We start from the raw sequence: 20,838 nt of genomic DNA, 5'->3' as shown, positions 1-20,838 counted from the left end.
TAAATTAGCACCGAGATTCATAGGTCTGTATGAGATTTAGATTAAAAGATATTGGACAACAACTTACAACCTTCATGCAAGTACGTATATCAAACAAATTGCTCAATGTATGTGGCTATAAAAGATCAAATTTTAGAATATGAATCCTAACAGTAGTAATATTGTTGATCCGTACTTTGAAGTATGGATTGTTATTAGGGCTTAATCTTTAATATTGTTGACCAGTACTTTAAAGTGTGGGTTGTTATGAGGGCTTAATCTTACTTAATCACAAAAGACATTTCTTTAGGCATTAATCTGAAATTGACAAAACAATTCGTTCTTTCATGCAAGCTGTAGTTAGAAGAGAATGAGAATTGGTAAAACTCCATATATTTTCGTATAATGAAATGCTGATTCTATAAGGATTAAATAAACAACTTGATACGAAACCTCGTACGAATGAAAGCAAGCACGATTAACAAAATAGCACCCTCAATTCAATACTCGAACAAGGAACGATTATATTGTCTCGATCTTTGAAACAAGTAATGATTTGTGATATTCACGTCTAAGCAATTAAACTTAGCAACAAATATCAACGATAATAACAATCGAATTTCATACGGACCTTCAAATAATTTATTTTGACAATCCGCACGAAGAACAATCGGCAAACGCCACAAAGATGCAATCTTTGATAAGTTTGATTTTGATTTTGAACACAAAGCTTTTGCCTTGTAAATTTGAGAGAATTCTCAAGAATTATGATATATCTTCAATAATCTCGTTCATCATTGATACAATGTATATAAATACAATAAAATAACAAGAAAGTAGTGTGAAAAAGCTTAACAAAAGGAGATGGCAAATTTGACACGGAAGGGAGCGCGGGTGCTCTACAAATCAGACCGCGGGTGCGGTGCCGCTTCGGATGGAAGACCGCGGGTGCGGTCCTGATTGCACCGCGGGTGCGGTGTGACTTCGGCCAATTTTCTTAAATTCTATTATGATGGACCGCGGGTGCGGTGTCTGTTGGAGCGCGGGTGCACTGAACCTTCGGCAATATCACTTGGATAACATTCCAAGAACCTCAAATATTATTTCCATGATTCCCAACCTCCTCTAATTTAGTCACCCAATTTGTATATCCTCCTTGTTAGTTCATCATGAGTCCTTGAAGTGCTTCTTTAAACTTCTTGCTACGTCCCCTCGTTATAGGTCCTTCGGGCAACTCCAACGAATCCCATGCTTTCTTTGGTGCTTGATCAACCATGTTTGCATCACAACTAAGGAGAAAACATACCTTAATCCTACAAATTTAAAATACAAAAATACAAAAAAAGAGATAGATAAACCAATAGATAAGTTCATATCCAACTACATAAATAAGATAAGATCAGGTTTGCAACACTCCTCCTCAAGCTGGGTCGTATAGATTGATCATTCCCAGCTCAGAACACAATTCATAAAATTTTAGATGAAACAGAGCCTTTGTCAGTATGTCTGCCACTAGCTTGTAGTTGAATAGGAATGTAGGTGATAGTGATAATCACATCCTCAGTCTTCTCACTAATGAAGTAATAGTTTACCACAACATGTTTCGTCCGATCATGGTGTACTGGATTCTTTGATATGCTGATAGCTACTTGATTATCACACAAAAATTCAGTTAGAGGATTTCTTCCAATTTTAATTTGGTTAGCAGTCTTCTGAGCCACAACCCCTCACACATTTTGTGGGCCAATGCTCGAAATTCAGCTTCCGCACTGTTGTGAGCAACTAAATATTGCTTCTTACTTCGCCATATCACTAGGTTTCCCTATACAAATGTGCAATACCCTAATGTGGGACGTCTATCTGTAAGGGATCCAGTCCAATCAGCATCATTGTAGACCTTAATTCTTCGATATGTAGTTTTCTTGAAAAGAAGTATTTAACCGGACACCCTTTGAGATACATCAACACACGATATGCAGCATCCATATGTTCCTCGGTCTGGTTTTTCATGAATTGCCAGATAACACTTACCACAAATCCAATATACGGTCCTGTATGTGTCAGATATATTAGTTTTCCCACTAGTCTTTAATATCTTCCCTTGTCAACTAAGGGACAATCACCTTTTCCACCAATTTTGATGTTCGGATCCATTTGAATGTCTACAGGTTTACACCCTAACATTCATGTTTATTTCAGAAGGTCAGTAACATATTTACGTTGATAAATAGATATATCACTGGAGGATCTTGCTACTTCCATTCCCAGAAATTATTCTAGGTGCCTGAGGTCTTTCATCTAAAATTTTCTATTAAGGAAGAGTTTCACATGATCTATTTCTTCTTCATGATTCCCTGTTAGTACAACGTCATCCACATAAACAATAAGAATTACACTTTTACCTTCCCCAGAGTGTTTCAAAAATAAGGTGTGGTCGGTCTGACAATGATTGTAGCCAATTTTCTTCAACGCATTCATGAACCGATAAAACCAAGCTCTAGGAGATTGTTTAAGCCGATAAAAGGACTTTCGCAATCTGCACACCTTGTTTACTGTCAGCTGAGATTCAAAGCCTGGTGAGATTTTCATATAGACTTCTTCCTCGAGATCACCGTTAAGAAATGCATTCTTGACAGTGGCCAGGCTGAGTTAACAGCAATTGATAGGATAACTCGAACAGTGTTTAGACGAGCAAAAAGAGAAAAGGTTTCTTCGTAGTCAATGCCATATGACTGAGTGTATCCCTTGGCTACAATTCTTGCTTTTAGTTGTTCTACACTCGCATCAGATTTATGTTTGACTGTGAAGATCCATTTGCACCCAACCGGTTTATTCCCTGATGGAAGATCAATGACGTTCCATATATTGTTCTTTTCCAATGCCTTTATTTCATCAAGGACAACAACTTTCCAATTTGGATCACTTAAGGCATCATCTGCGGTGGGGGGAATTCGGACCTAATCTAAATTGGAAAGAAAGGCACAATACATAGGTGAAAAACGCTCAAATGAGTCAAAGTTACCTATAGAGTGCTATGTGCATGATCGAATTCATTTCCATAGCGCAACAGGTATTTCATCAAGGCTATCAACAAGATCACTGTTGTTAATCACATGAGTATCAGTAATGATTAATTCTTGTGAGTTTGTACACAAATTTTTTATTGGGGAGATTTTTTAGCAGTCTGAATTTGAGCAGGCACTTGTATAGTCTCTTGATGATGATGGTTTCTTCGAGAATAAGTATGAATTGGCTCATTGAGGTTGAGCTTCCTAGGAACATGAGGTGGATGTAGTGGCGTAGTATTAGATGTAGGAGGCTCTATATAAGAGATGGATGGTATTGTGGATTCCCAACTGCTCGGTTCATTGGTGGCTGACTCTCCCTGAATTGAGGAGCTCGGGTAGAATGGTTGAGATTCAAATAAGGTAACATCCATAGAGATGTAGTATGTAGAACCCGTAAATTAGGCTACGTATTCAAGCCATGCATAATTCCTAGTATTTGAATTAAAATGATTTTATTGCATGAGTATTTAAATTGTTTTCTCTAAATTTATTTATTTTATTCAGTAGTTTAATTGTTAGCTTTTCAGTTAATTAAGTGAGGCCGGACCGGAGTTGGAGTAAAGAGATAAAAATTTAATATTAAGAAAACAATCTCAAAATTTATTTAAGATAAATAATAAGTTAATTTATTGAAAAAGAAGGTTTAGGGAATTATTTAAATAAGTTGAGATAAGTGGTAAATAGAGTTCAATAATTAATTCCTTAATTCTCAAAAATATCTAATGAGTAGATAAAACACTAAATATTTAAAATACAATTTTTAAGGAAATATTTTCCCTCCATGTTAGGTGCAATTTTCGGCCCCCTTCAATTTAATTTAAAATTTGTTGGCAACCCATTTAATTAATAGTTTTCCCTATCCATTTTTTTGGGTGATGAATTCCTCACCATTTTTAATCCATATTTAATTAATAATTAAGCAAATTCCCACCCCACTTAGCTAGATAAATCGGCCATTCCCCATTTTTAAAAGGTTTAAATTTTTATTTACAACTCATTCTTTAATTATCCTCCCTTAACCTTTTCTAGGTAAATAATCTCCCCAACTTTTAAATCTCTATCAAATCATTAATTAAACCATTTTTCCCTTGCACCTAGGCCATAAAATCGACCAAATGCACCCTCATCCACCCCCTAAAATCTTTTGATATCAATCATTTAACAAACTCATAGATAGCAAGATTTATCCTTCCTTTTTATCTTGCAAATTCCCATCTTTCTTCTAGCCATTTCCCCCCCTCCCCTTACACCGAAATTCAGAGAGAATTAAGAGTAAAAAAATCGTGTGAGAGCAGTAAGAAATTAAGAGAGAAAAATCGTTTAGCAAGCAAGGAAGAAAAGCGCTCCGCCTCCTCCGCGTCGCGTCGTTGCGTTCCTTTGTTTTCTTCAAAAAAAAAAATAACCAGGCATGTATATATTTTTATTTGCTCTTCAATCAAGCCATATTAGTATTTTGAAACAACATACTCATGATTTTATTTAAGCAAAACCGAAATACATCAACCATTTTTCAGAAAATGAATATGCAGATTTTTGTTCAATTCCCTTGCTACCGCACGGCTGGACTTGTGTTGTTTGTTTCAGGTGTTGGCTCGTGTCCAGACTCCCAAGACGGCTCCTAGGCATGTACTAGGATGTATTAGGACCATGTTGGCCCATTAGTTCGGCCCCCATGCTTGCTGGAAACCGAAATGACAGCAACCTCCCCATAGTGCAGAATTGGGTTTCGAAAATTCTGTTTTGCTTGTCTATGGATGGTTCGAACCTTGGTTGGCTCTTGGGCCTGTAAACCTGGTTTGAACCCTTATCTAGCATGTCTAGGACGTGACCAAGATGCCCTTTCATGGCTTGGTTCACGTCCCAATTGGTTTCAAATAAAAAGAACATGAAAAGCCCCCCCCCCCCCCCCCCTTCTCGGCCCTTCTATTATCGAGCAAGTGTAGTTGAGTTGTGTGGTGTTAGTATGGATCTTGGTTGGCTCTTTAGCCATTAGCCATGGTTCACACCATGCCCCATGAAGTCTAGATCGTGGCATGGTCAATAAAATGGCCACTGGGATGATCCATGATAGCAAAACAATAGCAATACCCCCACGCGCATAGAATTGCTCTCGGGTGGGACTTCTCGATAGTTTCATGGAGTGGTTCGAATTTTGGCTGGCCTAAGGCCCTTAGCCATGGTTCAAATCATTCCTTAGGGTGTTGGTAAGAGCCTCTGGTTGGTGGTTCAACCCCCAATTGCCGGTAGTCTCGAAAACGACACAAGAAATCGAAGGCACAGCTGCTGTAATTTTTGACAGCAAGCATGCTGCGGTTCAGAGGTGAATTCCGGGTTCTTGGTTGGCTTTTAGTCTATGTCCTTGGACTGGACAGTACCTCAATGAGTTGGGAAGGCCATGTTTTTGGCCGTTTGTGATTCGGTTAAGTTTAGAGGTCGTACGAGATTTTACGGTGCAAGGTGCCAAAATGACTCTCGAAAGAGCGTTTCATTTTTTGGCCCCCATTCACTAAATTTTGAGTACTGTAAATTTAGGAGCATTATTTCATCATTTTAGGCGTATTTTAATCGTGACCATATGACGGTTCGGTGTTGGTTCAGGTTGGTACGGAGTCACGATTAATTACGAAGTTGTTAGGAGCAATTGTCTCAGTTTTTGGATTCAATTACAAAGTTTGGTCAAGTTAAATCATTTGCATATTTTTTTCATGTTAGATTTAAGTCGCAACGAGCCTGGGAGCGATCCAACCCAATTAGTAAAATTATTACAGGACATTTAATGATGTTATTTAATTATATTACGTGCAAAATATTCATTTTGATATTTATGCGATATTGCTTGTGGTCACTTTACTATCATGAGATTATTACTTCACCCGGTTGCCAGTTACCGGTCAGTTCAGTTTTGTACCACCCGCTCGCCAGTTACCGTTCAGTTCAGTTCAGGGGCCACTTGCGTAGACCATAATCTCACCAGAAAATTATTACATGCTATTTCATTACAGGGCTCCAAGGAGCAAACATTTTCACTTATGATATTTTCAGTTCAGTTATGCACGTATTATAATTACTCATGAAATGATATTTTACGTTACACCTCATGACCTGATATTTTCACATGCATGCGATTTTATTATGTATTTGCTTGTTATTTACGATATATGCATGCTGAGTCTTTAGACTCACTAGACTTGATTGTTGTAGGTACTGATGATGTCGGGGCCGAGGGCGGAGACCAGTGAGCTAGCTTGGGTCGGCAGTAGTGGAACCCGAGGACCTCAATTTTTAGCATTTTTGATTTTTCGAACTCAGTTTTTATCTGCTGATGAATTATTTTAAATTGATACTTTGCAAACATTAAATTATTCCGCTGCTATTTTGAATATTAAACTTTATTTATCAATTTATTTCATTAATGAGATATTTTATTCAGATTAAAAGAAAATTTTAATTTTTCCGCAAATTTTCAAGTAAGAATTTTCGGGCCTTTACAGTTGGTATCAGAGCCTATGTTCTTGTAAAGGGTTGTACTACTACTGACCACGAGAAGCTCACGAAGTCACGTCTTCGGTCTGTAAGTTTTACATTTACGCATTTTATTTAAAGCATGAATTATTTTATCATCATGCCTTCATGAAATATTTTACGTTCAGAATTTTATTATGCAATGTTCATTTAAATTAAAAATAAATTTTGGAATTATGCATGTTGGAATTATGCATGTTAGTTACGTATGGGTTATGTATGGAACAGTATGCCTCCTAGACGCCAGGTTGGACGCCCGAGAGGTGGTGGTGAGCACCATCATGAGGACGGCGAGGATCAGAGGCAAGAGAGGCAGGGACCTCCACCCCCTCCACCTGATATGAATGTCCAGATGCTAGCTGGGATGAATAGGTTCTTCGCACAGTTTGCGAGGAACGATGCCGCTGTAGCAGCCAGGCCGACCGGGCCCGAGGCTACCTACGAGAGATTAATGAAGATGCGTCCTAAGGAGTTTTCAGGGACGACGGACCCCATGATTGCCGAGGGCTGGATCAAGTCCCTCGAGGTTATTTTTGATTTTATGGAGCTGGGAGATGCAGACTGAGTTCATTGTGCGACATATTTATTCGGAGGAGATGCCCGCTTATGGTGGGAAGGAGCATCAGTAGCCTTGAACTTGGCTACCCTCAGCTGGACGCGCTTCACGGAGGTATTTTACTCCAAATATTTCACTGACGAGGTGCGTACCAGGTTGACCATGGAGTTCATGACCCTGAAGCAGGGAGATCTGACTATTACGGAGTACATCCGTAAGTTTGAGAGGGGTTGCCATTTTGTGCCCCTGATTGCGAATGATGCGGGTGCTAAGCTGAGGCATTTTCTGAATGGCCTGCGATCGATCTTACGGCGAGATGTTAGTGTTGGTGGCCCTACTACTTATGATGTTTCTATCTCCAGAGCTCTAGCTGCAGAGCAGGATCAGCTTGACATTGAGAGAGACCGGCAAGGGAAGCGACCATTCCAGGCACCGCACCGCCCTCCTCCTCCTCAGCAGCAGCAGCAGAATAAGAGGCCTTTCCACGGCCCACCCGGGAACAGAGGCCAGCAGCAGCAGCGGGGACGTGCAGTCCCTAAGACCTTTGAGCACCCAGTCTGTCCCAAGTGCTCTTGCCGCCATGCTGGAGTATGTATGTATGGCTCAGAGAAGTGTTACAAGTGTGGTAGCCCAGACCACGTGCTGACACAATGCCCTCAGAGGAACCTGCCTACCCTAGGCAGGGTGTTTGCTCCCCATGCAGCGGAGACGAACCCGGAGACCATGCTTTTGACAGGTACCTTACAGCTTTAAGTTTTCATTTGGATTTAGTATTTTGAATTGAGATTTGGAACCTAGAAATTATATTAAGATTGCATGTCCTAATCATTATCACTTTGAGAATTTGGGTTATGGGTTGAACTTAGAATTGCGTTAGGATTGCATGCTCTACTCAGTATTGTTTTGGGGAAACTAGGCTAGAAGAACTTTGACCTTCGCATGTCTATAAGTAGTCATTGTAACTATTGGGTTAGCATGATGTTCCAACCTTTCAGAGAGAATTTTTATAGCTCGTTCCTCTACGAAGGCCCTGATAGATTCAGGGGCTACGCATTCGTTCATCTCAGAGGTCTTTGCGAATTTCCTCAAACTCAAGACCATCGGACTTGATACAGCGTTTTCAGTGGTATTACCCTCTGGAGAGGAGATGACGGGTACGAATGTGATCCGAGACATAGATCTTGAGATGCATGGAAATCTTGTTTATGCGGATCTTATAGTGTTGCCGATGCCAGAGTTTGACATCATTCTGGGGATGGACTGGCTACTGAGGAACCGAGTTTTGATTGACTTCCAGCGGAGATCTGTTCTTGTCCGACCGCCAGGAATGGAGCAATTCTTATTTGAGCCGGACAGGTACTTTCCTTTACCGCGCATTATTCCTTATGTCCAGGCTAGGAAGCTCATGCATAGAGGGTGTCAGGCATTTTTAGCAACCTTTATATCTGTCCCCGAGGCACCCAGTCAGTCAGCCGCAGATGTCCCTATTGTCAGAGATTTTCTAGACGTTTTTCCTGAGGACGTCTCTGGTATGCCACCCGAGAGAGAGGTGGAGTTTTCTATTGAGCTTATGTCAGGTACGACTCCGATCTCAAAAGCGCCGTACCGACTAGCGCCGAAAGAGATGGCAGAACTGAAGAAGCAGATTCAGGAGCTTCTAGACAAAGAGTTCATTCGCCCGAGTTTTTCACCATGGGGCGCGCCAGTGTTGTTTGTGAAGAAGAAGGATGGGTCCATGAGGCAATGCATTGACTACCGGGAATTGAACAGGGTTACAGTGAAAAACAAATACCCACTCCCGCGGATTGAGGATTTATTTGATCAGTTGCAAGGAGCTTTGGTATTCTCCAAGATTGACCTGCGTTCCGGTTATCACCAGTTGAGGGTGAAGGATGCTGATGTTTCCAAGACTGCTTTCCGGACTCATTATGGACACTATGAGTTCCTTGTGATGCCGTTCGGTCTGACAAATGCGCCAGCGATCTTCATGGATCTCATGAATCGAGTATTTCAGTCGTATCTTGGCTAGTTTGTGATAGTTGTGAGAGTCTGAATTTCCAGCAGAAGTTAGTATTTTTCAGCAGCTAGCAAAATTCCAGCAGCAGCTCAAATTTCAGAAGCTGACATTTTCCAGCAGACATGCATTTTCCAGCAGACAGAATCCAGCAGCAGAAGAAATTCAGCAGCGAGATTTCCAGCAGACCATTACTGATTCAGAACAGACTTGTAACTGAAGCCTTTAACATGGAATCAAGGCTGTTAAATGGCAGATTATGACCATTAATAGGGAGTCTAACAGTCAGAAATTGCCTATAAATAGCACCCTCAGATCTCTGAATTGGGTTACACAAAATCTTGAGTTAACACTTGAAAATTAGAGCTAAGAGAGTGCAATTTTCGGAGCTGAAAAATCCAGTAGCGAGAGCAACCAGATTCCAGCAGACTTCAACCGAAACTTTTTAGCAAATTACGGTAAGTGGGCTTATGTATAAATATGTTGAAATCAGTTTTGATGATTCTGTTTTAAAACACAGTTTCTGTATGTATGATTTCTGATATCTGATTTTGAAGCACTGAAACTCCCTAGTGAACTAATGGTAGGAATATATATTCTGAACATTTCTGAATTCTAAATTCTGTTTCTGGCCTCACCCCTTAGAGGAGAGAAAATATAGGGGACTGATATCAGTTTAGCCATGAAATTCACTAACGTGCTCAGTGCTTACTAATTCTTATTTCTGTTCTGTCATCTGTGATTTCTGAATTCTTGTTTATGTTCTGAAAGTAAGAGTTTTCTGTATATTATTACTGTTTCTGTTAAAATGGTTTCGAAAACCGGGAGATTATTCCCACCCCTGCTTACTGAGTGACAACCATATCATTCACCCACCAAATCCATCTCAGATAAGAACCCGGAAGAAATGCTAGAAGAAGAAGAGCAGATTCAGTTCTGGGGTTGGTGAAGAATAATGTTATCTATCAGTTTTAGTTTATGTATTCCGCTGCATTTGTTCAGATATATTGTATTTCTGGTTTTACATTGCCGCTGTAAAACATCAGTATTTAAGTTTGTATCAGACGATGAATTATTCTGTATTATGAATAAAAGACTGGTTTCTAAATTTTGTACTTCTGGGGCTTGTTGTTTTCGAATGTAAATTTGAGAGCAACGCCGGTGTTGATCAACCCCGTCTCGGGGCGTGACATTGAAGTGGTATCAGAGCAGAACCAGGTTTCATAATCTGGGGAGGAGGAACTAGAAATAATAATTTCTGATAGACTTCTGATAAGTTCTGAAAATAACTACTATAATAGACTACTGAAATGTTAGACTAACTACGTACAGTTAGGAAAAATCAGTAAAGGAAACAAATTAGAATGTAATAGACTACTGAATATTTCAGCAGTAAGTCTGAATCCGAAAACAGTAGAAAAAAAAAATTTCAGTAGATGAAAACCAGCATACCTGAAACCAGTAGACCAGTAGATCGAAAAACCAGAACCAGTAGCCTGAAAGCAGAACCAGTAGGTCTGAATGCAGAAGACTGGTCAGTAGACCTGGAATGCAGCAGATTGGTTCTAACAGTGCTGGAAAGCAGCAAACTTGACTGCAGTAGCATCAAAAGTTGCAGTAGATAGTGTATTCCAGCAGGCGCATGCAGTAGACCTTGCAAATGGCATGGAAGTTGAGGTGTTTTTCGCGCAAACTTCAAACGGCCATAACTTTTGATCTAGGAGGAATTTTTACTATTAAAAGATACCGTTGGAAAGCTCTGCACGAGGAGAACCTAACCTAGAACCAACTTTTGTTCTAGCACCGCTGACGAACCCCAAAATCCTTCGTTTAGATAGTGATATCCTCATTTCCGTGAAATTTTCAAAAAATTTGAAACTTTGAAGAATTTTCATTTCTAAATGGCTTAGTATTTTTTCACCAAATTTGGTACCCTTCATGTTCTTGATGTGAAGGATTTTTAGTAAAATTTTCACATGATTCTAAGTTCGAAAATTTTTGAGCTATTTTCTGCTACTAATATGTTACAGGCTATACTGATTTTGTTCATTCCAGTATTTGTCTATACTTCGACTTGTATTCTTGAAATCATTCTGAACCTTTATCCTCATGTTTTGGATGTAGGATATGACTGACCAGAATAGCTACGTTAAGGGATTAGAGAAGAAAATAGAGAAGCTCAAGTGGCATAACTATTGCTTAGAGCTGGACAAGGATGAGTTACAGCGTAGAACAGAATCCTTAAGAAATGATGTTGAACGTTATGCTCACTATCTGCATGAAGCAGAAGAGAGAAATAGGAAGACTCAAGTAGAGTTCGAAACCTCTCAAGAGACTATGGCAGAATTGATCGAGCTACGTGATGACTTGGTCGAGAAGATCCAAGTGCTCAAGGATCAAAATCACCAAATCATGCACCAGCGTAACCAGTATATTGAACAGACTCAAGTTCAGGTTCAAGAGTTGCAAGACACTGTTGAAGTTCTTAGCGACCAGAATGCAGTTCTGCATGGTCATATTGAACATCTACAAGCAGTAATAGCCAACCAAGAGGAACCTGAAGAGGATCTCGAAGAAGAAGAAGAAGAAGAAGAAGAAGAAGAAGATCCTATGGATTTAGATTTGGGAGAAGTGATTGATTAGCACACCAGTAGTAGTTCTTTGTAATAACACTTGTTCCATTTGCATTCTGTTTTCATTTTCGAATTTCAATTGTAATTGCACTTTGTGGGAAATTAATAAAATTTATTTCTATCAATTGGTTTCATATTAATTCTTGGGAAATTACTCAATCATTTTGTTTCTTTTCTTGAGTCCATATTCTGCCATCAACCTTAGAACTTTCATATCTGTAGGAAATGGAAGGAAGACCTTTGAGAAACAATCGCAATCATCGTTATGGAAACCGCAACAACAACCGCAATAATGAGGATGCACAACAACAGCAACAACCACCACCAGCAGTTGGCCTCAGTCAGGTGGACTTGATGGCTATAGCCACGATTGTGGCGACCACGCTACAAGGGTTAGTCAACCCGAATGCTAATCAGCCACCACCACCACCTCCAGCTCAGAATGGGACTAAGCATCATTTTGAGTCTCTCTGAAGAGCAAGAGTTCCAAATTTCGATGGAAGCTCCGATCCTGAAGTCGGACATAATTGGATGAAGGAGGTGGAGAACCATCTCAGACTACTTGAAGTTCCACAAGAGATCCGGGTAGATGTAATTACACCTTTTCTTGTGGATAAAGCAACCCAATTGTGGGAAGAAGTCTCGCCAGCTATGTTAGGAACGGGACCTATTACTTGGCAAAGGTTCCGAGAGGCATTTCTGAGGCAGTACTTCCCGACAGCAGTTCGAGTACAGAAGCTGTCTGAGTTTGAAAGCTTGGTTCAAGAACCAAACATGACAGTGGTGGAGTATTCATCCAAGTTCCATTCATTGGGAACTTACTCTCCAACCATCATGGGAGACGAAGCCTTGAAGATACATCGCTTCAAGAAGGGATTGAACAGCCGCATTCAATCTGCCTTTGCTGTTATTGAGCCCAATAGTTTTGATGAATTGATGGGAGCCGCCATCAGGGCCGAGAATGATATTAAGAGGCGTGAAGGTGAGAACAAACTCAAACGTCCTCAGTCAAGCCAGTACCAACCGGACCAACAATTCAAGAGGCCTCGGTATCCAAGCAATCAATTCCCCAGTACTCCAGTCAGAGGAACCAATTCTTCTCAATCAAGCAAAGAGGAAGTCAAGTGCCAAAAATGCGGAGCCACTCATACCGGTGAATGTCGTAGGAATTCTGGAGCTTGTTTCCGTTGTGGAAAGATGGACCACCGCATTGCTCAATTTCCTTTGCCAGATCCAAGGAATGGTCCAGCAGGAGGAACAACTCCAAGTAAGCCGAAGGAGAACAAGCCAAATGCTAGAGTGTATGCTCTAACTCAAGAAGAGGCGGACAACTCAAATGATGTTGTAGCAGGTACCATTCTAATCAATAATATACCAGCTTATGTATTATTTGATTGTGGTGCTACGCATTCATTCATGTCTTAGAGATTTGCCAAGAAGTTAGGAACTGAGCATGATAACTTAGAAGAACCATATAGAGTAGCAACTCCTGCAAATCGAATTTTAGAAACTCACACTCTATATCGGGATATTGTTATTCTCATAGACAATCAGAATTTCAAGGCGAACTTAATCCAGATAAACATGGTGAATTCGATGTAATTCTTGGAATGGATTGGTTAGCTAAGAATCATGCTTTAGTAGACTGTCATAAAAAGACGGTAACCATCCAAGTTCCGCACCAAGATAAACTTTTGTTTCATGGTAAGACAAAGGAGCGAAAGACTCTTCTTTCTGCTTCTCAAACTTGGAAAGCCATGAAAAGTGGAGAAGAAGTTTATCTTGCTATGTTAAGCGAGGTAAAACAAGAAACCGCACTTGCACTGGAAGAGATTCCGGTAGTGCAAGAATTTCCGGATGTCTTTCCTGAAGATTTACCTGGCATGATTCCGGACCGCGAAGTGGAGTTTGAGATCAACTTGATTCCGGGGGCAGCACCGATCTCAAAAGCACCATACAGAATGGCCCCAGCAGAATTAAAAAAACTCAAGGACCAACTCCAAGAGTTGTTGGATAAGAAGCAGATTAGACCCAGTGCATCTCCGTGGGGAGCTCCTGTCCTATTTGTAAAGAAGAAGGACAGAACCATGAGATTGTGTATCGATTACAGAGAACTAAACAAGATCACAATCAAGAATAAGTACCCGCTTCCAAGGATAGATGATTTGTTTGACCAACTCAAAGGAGCTACGGTATTTTCCAAGCTCGATTTAAGGTCAGGCTATCATCAACTGAAGGTCAAAACAGACGATATTCCTAAAACAGCATTCAGGACGAGATACGGCCACTACGAGTTTACGGTGATGCCGTTTGGACTAACCATTGCTCCAGCAGCATTCATGGACCTCATGAATAGAGTCTTCAAACCATACCTCGATAGGTTCGTGGTTGTTTTCATAGACGACATCCTTGTGTACTCGCAAAGTAAGAAGGATCACGAGGAACATCTTCGTCTCACACTCCAGACGCTTAGAGAAAAATAATTGTACTCAAAGTTCAAGAAATGGGAGTTCTGGTTAAAAAGCGTCACATTTTTGGGCCACGTAATATCAGCAGAAGGAGTATCTCTGGACCCTAAGAAGGTAGAAGCAATCTCAGATTGGCCTAGACCAAAGACGGTGACAGAGATTCGAAGTTTCTTGGGATTAGCGGGCTATTACCGAAAATTTGTTGAAGGATTTTCTTCAATAGCCATACCCCTCACCAAACTCACACAAAAGAACTCCAAGTTTCAATGGAGTGAAGAATGTGAGCGAAGCTTCGAGACTTTGAAGAAGAAGCTTATCTCTACGCCAGTGTTGGTATTACCAATGGAAGACAAAGATTTCACCATCTACAGTGATGCATCCAAAAGAGGTTTAGGATGTGTACTCATGCAAGAAGGAAGGGTGATTGCATACTCGTCAAGACAGTTGAAGCTGTATGAACAGAATTACCCAACGCATGACCTCGAATTAGCTTTGAAAGAGCAAGCCAAAGAAGGAAAATCACCAGATTTCGAGAAGGATAACAAAGGAATCTTGTGGATGAAAGGACGATTGTGTGTACCAGACATCGATGACCTTAGACAAGATGTAATGTCTGAACCACATAAGTCAAAATTTTCAATACATCCTGGCAGTACCAAGATGTATAGAGATATGAAGAAGAATTTTTGGTGGAGTGGAATGAAGAATGACGTGGCAACTTTTGTTTCCAAGTGTCACGTGTGCCAACAAGTCAAAGCAGAACATCAGAGACCTGGTGGACTTCTTCAACCATTAGAAATCCCGGAATGGAAATGGGAGCATATTTCCATGGATTTTGTAGTTGGTTTACCCAAGTCGAGACAAAGTCATGATGGAATATGGGTAATCGTGGATAGACTCACAAAATCTATGCAATTTTTACCTGTCCGCATGAACTATAATTTAGACAAGCTAGCCACCTTGTATATGGATAATATCGTGCGATTACATGGAGTCCCAGCTAGCATTCTATCAGACAGAGATCCTCGATTTACATCTCGATTTTGGAAGAGCTTTCAACAAGCTATGGGGACTAAGGTACTCTTAGTACAGCCTATCATCCTCAGATCGATGGTCAAACAGAAAGAACAATTCAGACTCTTGAAGATATGCTGAGAGCTTGTGCTCTAGACTTCAGTGGTAATTGGAGCAAACATCTGCCTTTAATCGAGTTCGCGTACAATAATAGTTACCACAACAGCATTGTAATGGCGCCATACGAAGCTTTGTATGGGCGAAAGTGTCGATCCCCACTATATTGGGATGAAGTAGGGGAAAAAGCTATCGTTGGACCCGAACTAATCCAAGAAACAGTGGATAAAGTCACTTTGATCAGAGAGAGATTAAAAGCTGCACAAGATAGACAGAAGAGTTGGGCTGACCTGAAAAGAAGACCTGTGGAATTTGAAGTTGGAGAAAAGGCTTATGTTAAAGTGTCACCCATGAAAGGTGTGATCCGATTCAATAAGGCTGGGAAACTGAATCCCAGATACGTCGGACCGTTTGAGATTCTTGAGAAAGTGGGAACACTTGCTTACAGATTAGCACTTCAACCCGATATGTCAAGGATCCACAACGTTTTCCACGTTTCGCAGCTGAGAAGATATATCTCCAATCCAAGTCATATTCTTGAAGCCGGACCAATTCTGATTGAGGGTAATTTGAATGAAGAATTGAAGTATGAAGAAATTCCAATTCGAATTGTAGATAACAAAGACCAAGTACTGAGACGACGAACTATTCCATATTTCAAAGTACAATGGTCCAATCACACCGAAAGAGAAGCCACTTGGGAATTGGAAGAAAAGATGCTAGATCAATACCCTTATCTCTTTGATGAACATGTATAGTCAAGTTTCGAGGACGAAACTTCTCATAAGGAGGGAGGGATGTGAGATTCTGAATTTCCAGCAGAAGTTAGTATTTTTCAGCAGCTAGCAAAATTCCAGCAGCAGCTCAAATTTCAGAAGCTGACATTTTCCAGCAGACATGCATTTTCCAGCAGACAGAATCCAGCAGCAGAAGAAATTCAGCAGCGAGATTTCCAGCAGACCGTTACTGATTCAGAACAGACTTGTAACTGAAGCCTTTAACATGGAATCAAGGCTGTTAAATGGCAGATTATGACCATTAATAGGGAGTCTAACAGTCAGAAATTGCCTATAAATAGCACCCTCAGATCTCTGAATTGGGTTACACAAAATCTTGAGTTAACACTTGAAAATTAGAGCTAAGAGAGTGCATTTCCGGAGCTGAAAAATCCAGTAGCGAGAGCAACCAGATTCCAGCAGACTTCAACCGAAACTTTTTAGCAAATTACAGTAAGTGGGCTTATGTATAAATATGTTGAAATCAGTTTTGATGATTCTGTTTTAAAACACAGTTTCTGTATGTATGATTTCTGATATCTGATTTTGAAGCACTGAAACTCCCTAGTGAACTAATGGTAGGAATATATATTCTGAACATTTCTGAATTCTAAATTCTGTTTCTGGCCTCACCCCTTAGAGGAGAGAACATATAGGGGACTGATATCAGTTTAGCCATGAAATTCACTAACGTGCTCAGTGCTTACTAATTCTGATTTCTGTTCTGTAATCTGTGATTTCTGAATTCTGATTTCCGTTCTGAAAGTAAGAGTTTTCTGTATATTATTACTGTTTCTGTTAAAATGGTTTCGAAAACCGGGAGATTATTCCCACCCCTGCTTACTGAGTGGCAACCATATCACTAACCCACCAAATCCATCTCAGATAAGAACCCGGAAGAAATGCTAGAAGAAGAAGAGCAGATTCAGTTCTGGGGTTGGTGAAGAAGAATGTTATCTATCAGTTTTAGTTTATGTATTCCGCTGCATTTGTTCAGATACATTGTATTTCTGGTTTTACATTTCCGCTGTAAAACATCAGTATTTAAGTTTGTATCAGACGACGAATTATTCTGTATTATGAATAAAAGACTGGTTTCTGAATTTTGTACTTCTGAGGCTTGTTGTTTTCGAATGTAAATTTGAGAGCAACACCGGTGTCGATCAACCCCGTCTCGGGCGTGACAATAGTGTTCATAGACGACATTCTCGTCTACTCCAAGAGTCAAGAGGATCACAGCAGACATCTAACCGCAGTGTTGCAGACCTTGTAGAAGGACAAGTTATTCGCCAAGTTCAGTAAGTGCGAATTCTGGTTAGAGAAGGTGGCGTTCTTAGGCCACATTGTTTCTAGCAGCGGTATTGAGGTAGACCCAGCAAAAGTTGCAGCAGTCAGAGATTGAGTTGTGCCGCAGAATGCATCTGAGATCCGCAGTTTTCTTGGGCTAGCAGGATATTACAGGAAGTTCATCCACGGATTCTCCTCTATCGCAGTCCCACTCACATCATTGACCAAGAAAAATGTGAAATTTGTGTGGAGCGATGAGTGTCAGAAGAGCTTCGATACTTTGAAGCAAGCTCTTATTTCAGCACCAGTGTTGGCCATGCCATCAGGGCCGGGAGATTTTGTCTTGTATACCGATGCTTCGAAGCTCGGTCTTGGCCCAGTATTGATGCAGCATGGGAAGGTGATAGCATATGCTTCTCGACAGTTAAAATCCACGAGAAAAACTACCCTACCCATGATCTAGAGTTGGCCACCGTAGTTTTTGCCTTGAAGATTTGGAGGCATTATTTGTATGGAGAGAAGTGCCAGATCTTTACCGACCATAAGAGCCTGAAGTACTTCTTTACGCAGAAAGAACTGAACATGCGTCAGAGGCGTTGGTTGGAGCTTGTTAAGGATTATGACTGTGACATTAGCTACCATCCGGGTAAAGCTAATGTAGTTATTGATGCATTGAGCAGGAAAGTCGCAGTGATGGCTCATTTAGCAGTTTCGAGACCTCTTCAGTCTGAGATGCAGAGGTTTGATCTAGAGACCTATCCTCGAGGTAGAGTTCCCCGTCTATCTACCTTGACGATTCAGTCTTCTCTTCTAGACCGTATTCGCAGTGAGCAGTCAGCAGATGAGCAATTGGCAAAGTGGAAGCAGAGAGATGAGGCCAAGGGCAGTGTCTTGTATACAGTCAGTGACGGTATTGTGAGGTACCGAGACAGAATATGGGTTCCTAGCAGCGATTCAATTAGAGCAGATATCTTATCAGAGGCCCATATGTCGCCGTACTCTATTCACCCTGGGAGTACGAAGATGTACAAAGATCTGCAGTTATTGTATTGGTGGCCGGGAATGAAGAAGGATATCAGACGTTTTGTATCCGAGTGTCTGACTTGCCAGCTTGTGAAGGCGGAACATCAGAGACCAGCAGGTATGCTCAAGCCCCTTCCTATTCCTGAGTGGAAGTGAGAGAATGTTACCATGGATTTCGTGACCGGATTGCCGAAGTCAGTCAGAGGATCAAATGCTATATGGGTGATTGTCGACCGTCTTACCAAATCAGCACACTTCTTGCCTATTAAGACGACTTTCACCATGCTTCAGTATGCAGAGTTGTATATCTGGGAGATAGTCCGACTTCATGGTATTCCAGTTTCTATCGTATCTGACAGAGATCCCCGATTCACTTCCTCATTCTGGAAGAGTTTGCATTCGACCTTGGGTACGAAGTTGTTGTTTAGCACAACTTTTCACCCTCAGACAGATGGTCAGTCAGAGCGAGTTATACAGATTTTGGAGGATCTTCTTCGTGCTTGTGTCATCGATTTCTCCGGGAGTTGGGAGTCGAACTTGCCGTTGGTAGAGTTCACCTATAACAACAGTTTCCAGTCTTCTATAGGTATGGCACCGTATGAAGCACTGTATGGCCGTAAGTGTAGATCTCCTATTCACTGGGATGAAGTGGGAGAGCGAGCAGAGTTGGGTCCGGAGATTATTCAGCAGACTGCCGATGTAGTAGTCAAGATCCGTAATAGGATGAGGACTGCTCAGAGTAGGCAGAAGAGTTATGTAGATCAGCGGAGGAGAGACCTAGAGTTCGCAGTCGGCGACCATGTCTTTGTGAAGATAGCACCTATGAAAGGTGTTATGCGGTTCGGGAAGAAAGGAAAGCTCAGTCCGAGATTTATTGGAGCGTTTGAGATCCTCGACAGAGTTGGGACGCTAGCTTATCGTGTTGCTCTTCCGCCGAATCTGGTCGGAGTACACAATGTGTTCCACGTCTCTATGCTGAGGAAGTACATGGCGAATCCTTCGCATGCTCTGAATTTTGAACCATTACAGCTCATTCCGGACCTGTCTTATGAGGAGAGACCAGTGCAGATCTTAGACATACAGGAGAAGAAGCTTCGGAACAAGCTGGTAAAGCGAGTCAAAGTCAAATTGCTCAACCATTCAGAGGAGGAAGCTAGGTGGGAGTCTGAGCCAGAGATGAGGAGTCGGTATCTGGAGTTATTCGGTGAGTTCTAATTTCGAGAACGAAATTTATTTTAAGGGGGGGAGAGTTGTAGAACCCGTAAATTAGGCTACGTATTCAAGCCATGCATAATTCCTAGTATTTGAATTAAAATGATTTTATTGCATGAGTATTTAAATTCTTTTCTCTAAATTTATTTATTTTATTAAGTAGTTTAATTGTTAGCTTTTCAGTTAATTAAGTGAGGCCGGACCGGAGTTGGAGTAAAGAGATAAAAATTTAATATTAAGAAAACATTCCCAAAATTTATTTAAGATAAATAATAAGTTAATTTATTGAAAAAGAAGGTTTATGGAATTATTTAAATAAGTTGAGATAAGTGGTAAATAGAGTTCAATAATTAATTCCTTAATTCTCTAAAATATCTAATGAGTAGATAAAACACTAAAGATTTAAAATACAATTTTTAAGGAAATATTTTCCGTCCATGTTAGGTGCAATTTTCGGCCCCCTTCAATTTAATTTAAAATTTGTTGGCAACCCATTTAATTAATAGTTTTTCCTATCCATTTTTTTGGGAGATGAATTCCTCACCATTTTTAATCCACATTTAATTAATAATTAAGCAAATTCCCACCCCACTTAGCTAGATAAATCGGCCATTCCCCATTTTTAAAAGATTTAATTGTGATTTACAACTCATTCTTTAATTATTCTCTCTTAACCTTTTCTAGGTAAATAATCTCCCCAACTTTTAAATCTCTATCAAATCATTAATTAAACCATTTTTTCCTTTGCACCTAGGCCATAAAATCGACCAAATGCACCCTCATCCACCCCCTAAAATCTTTTGATATCAATCATTTAACAAACTCATAGATAGCAAGATTTATCCTTCCTTTTTATCTTGCAAATTCCCATCTTTCTTCTAGCCATTTCCCCCCTCCCTTTGCACCGAAATTCAGAGAGAATTAAGAGTAAAAAAATTGTGTGAGAGCAGTAAGAAATTAAGAGAGAAAAATCGTTTAGCAAGCAAGGAAGAAAAGCGCTCCATCTCCTCCGCGTCGCGTCGTTGCGTTCCTTTTTTTTCTTCAAAACAAAAATAACCAGGCATGTATATATTTTTATTTTCTCTTCAATCAAGCCATATTAGTATTTTGAAACAACATACTCATGATTTTATTTAAGCAAAACCGAAATACATCAACCATTTTTCAGA

This window comes from Primulina eburnea, chromosome 9 (genome assembly GCF_022965805.1).
Source record: "Primulina eburnea isolate SZY01 chromosome 9, ASM2296580v1, whole genome shotgun sequence".
NCBI lineage: Eukaryota > Viridiplantae > Streptophyta > Magnoliopsida > Lamiales > Gesneriaceae > Primulina > Primulina eburnea.
The sequence above is the reverse complement of the archived record's forward strand: the minus strand, read 5'-3'. Positions refer to the sequence as shown.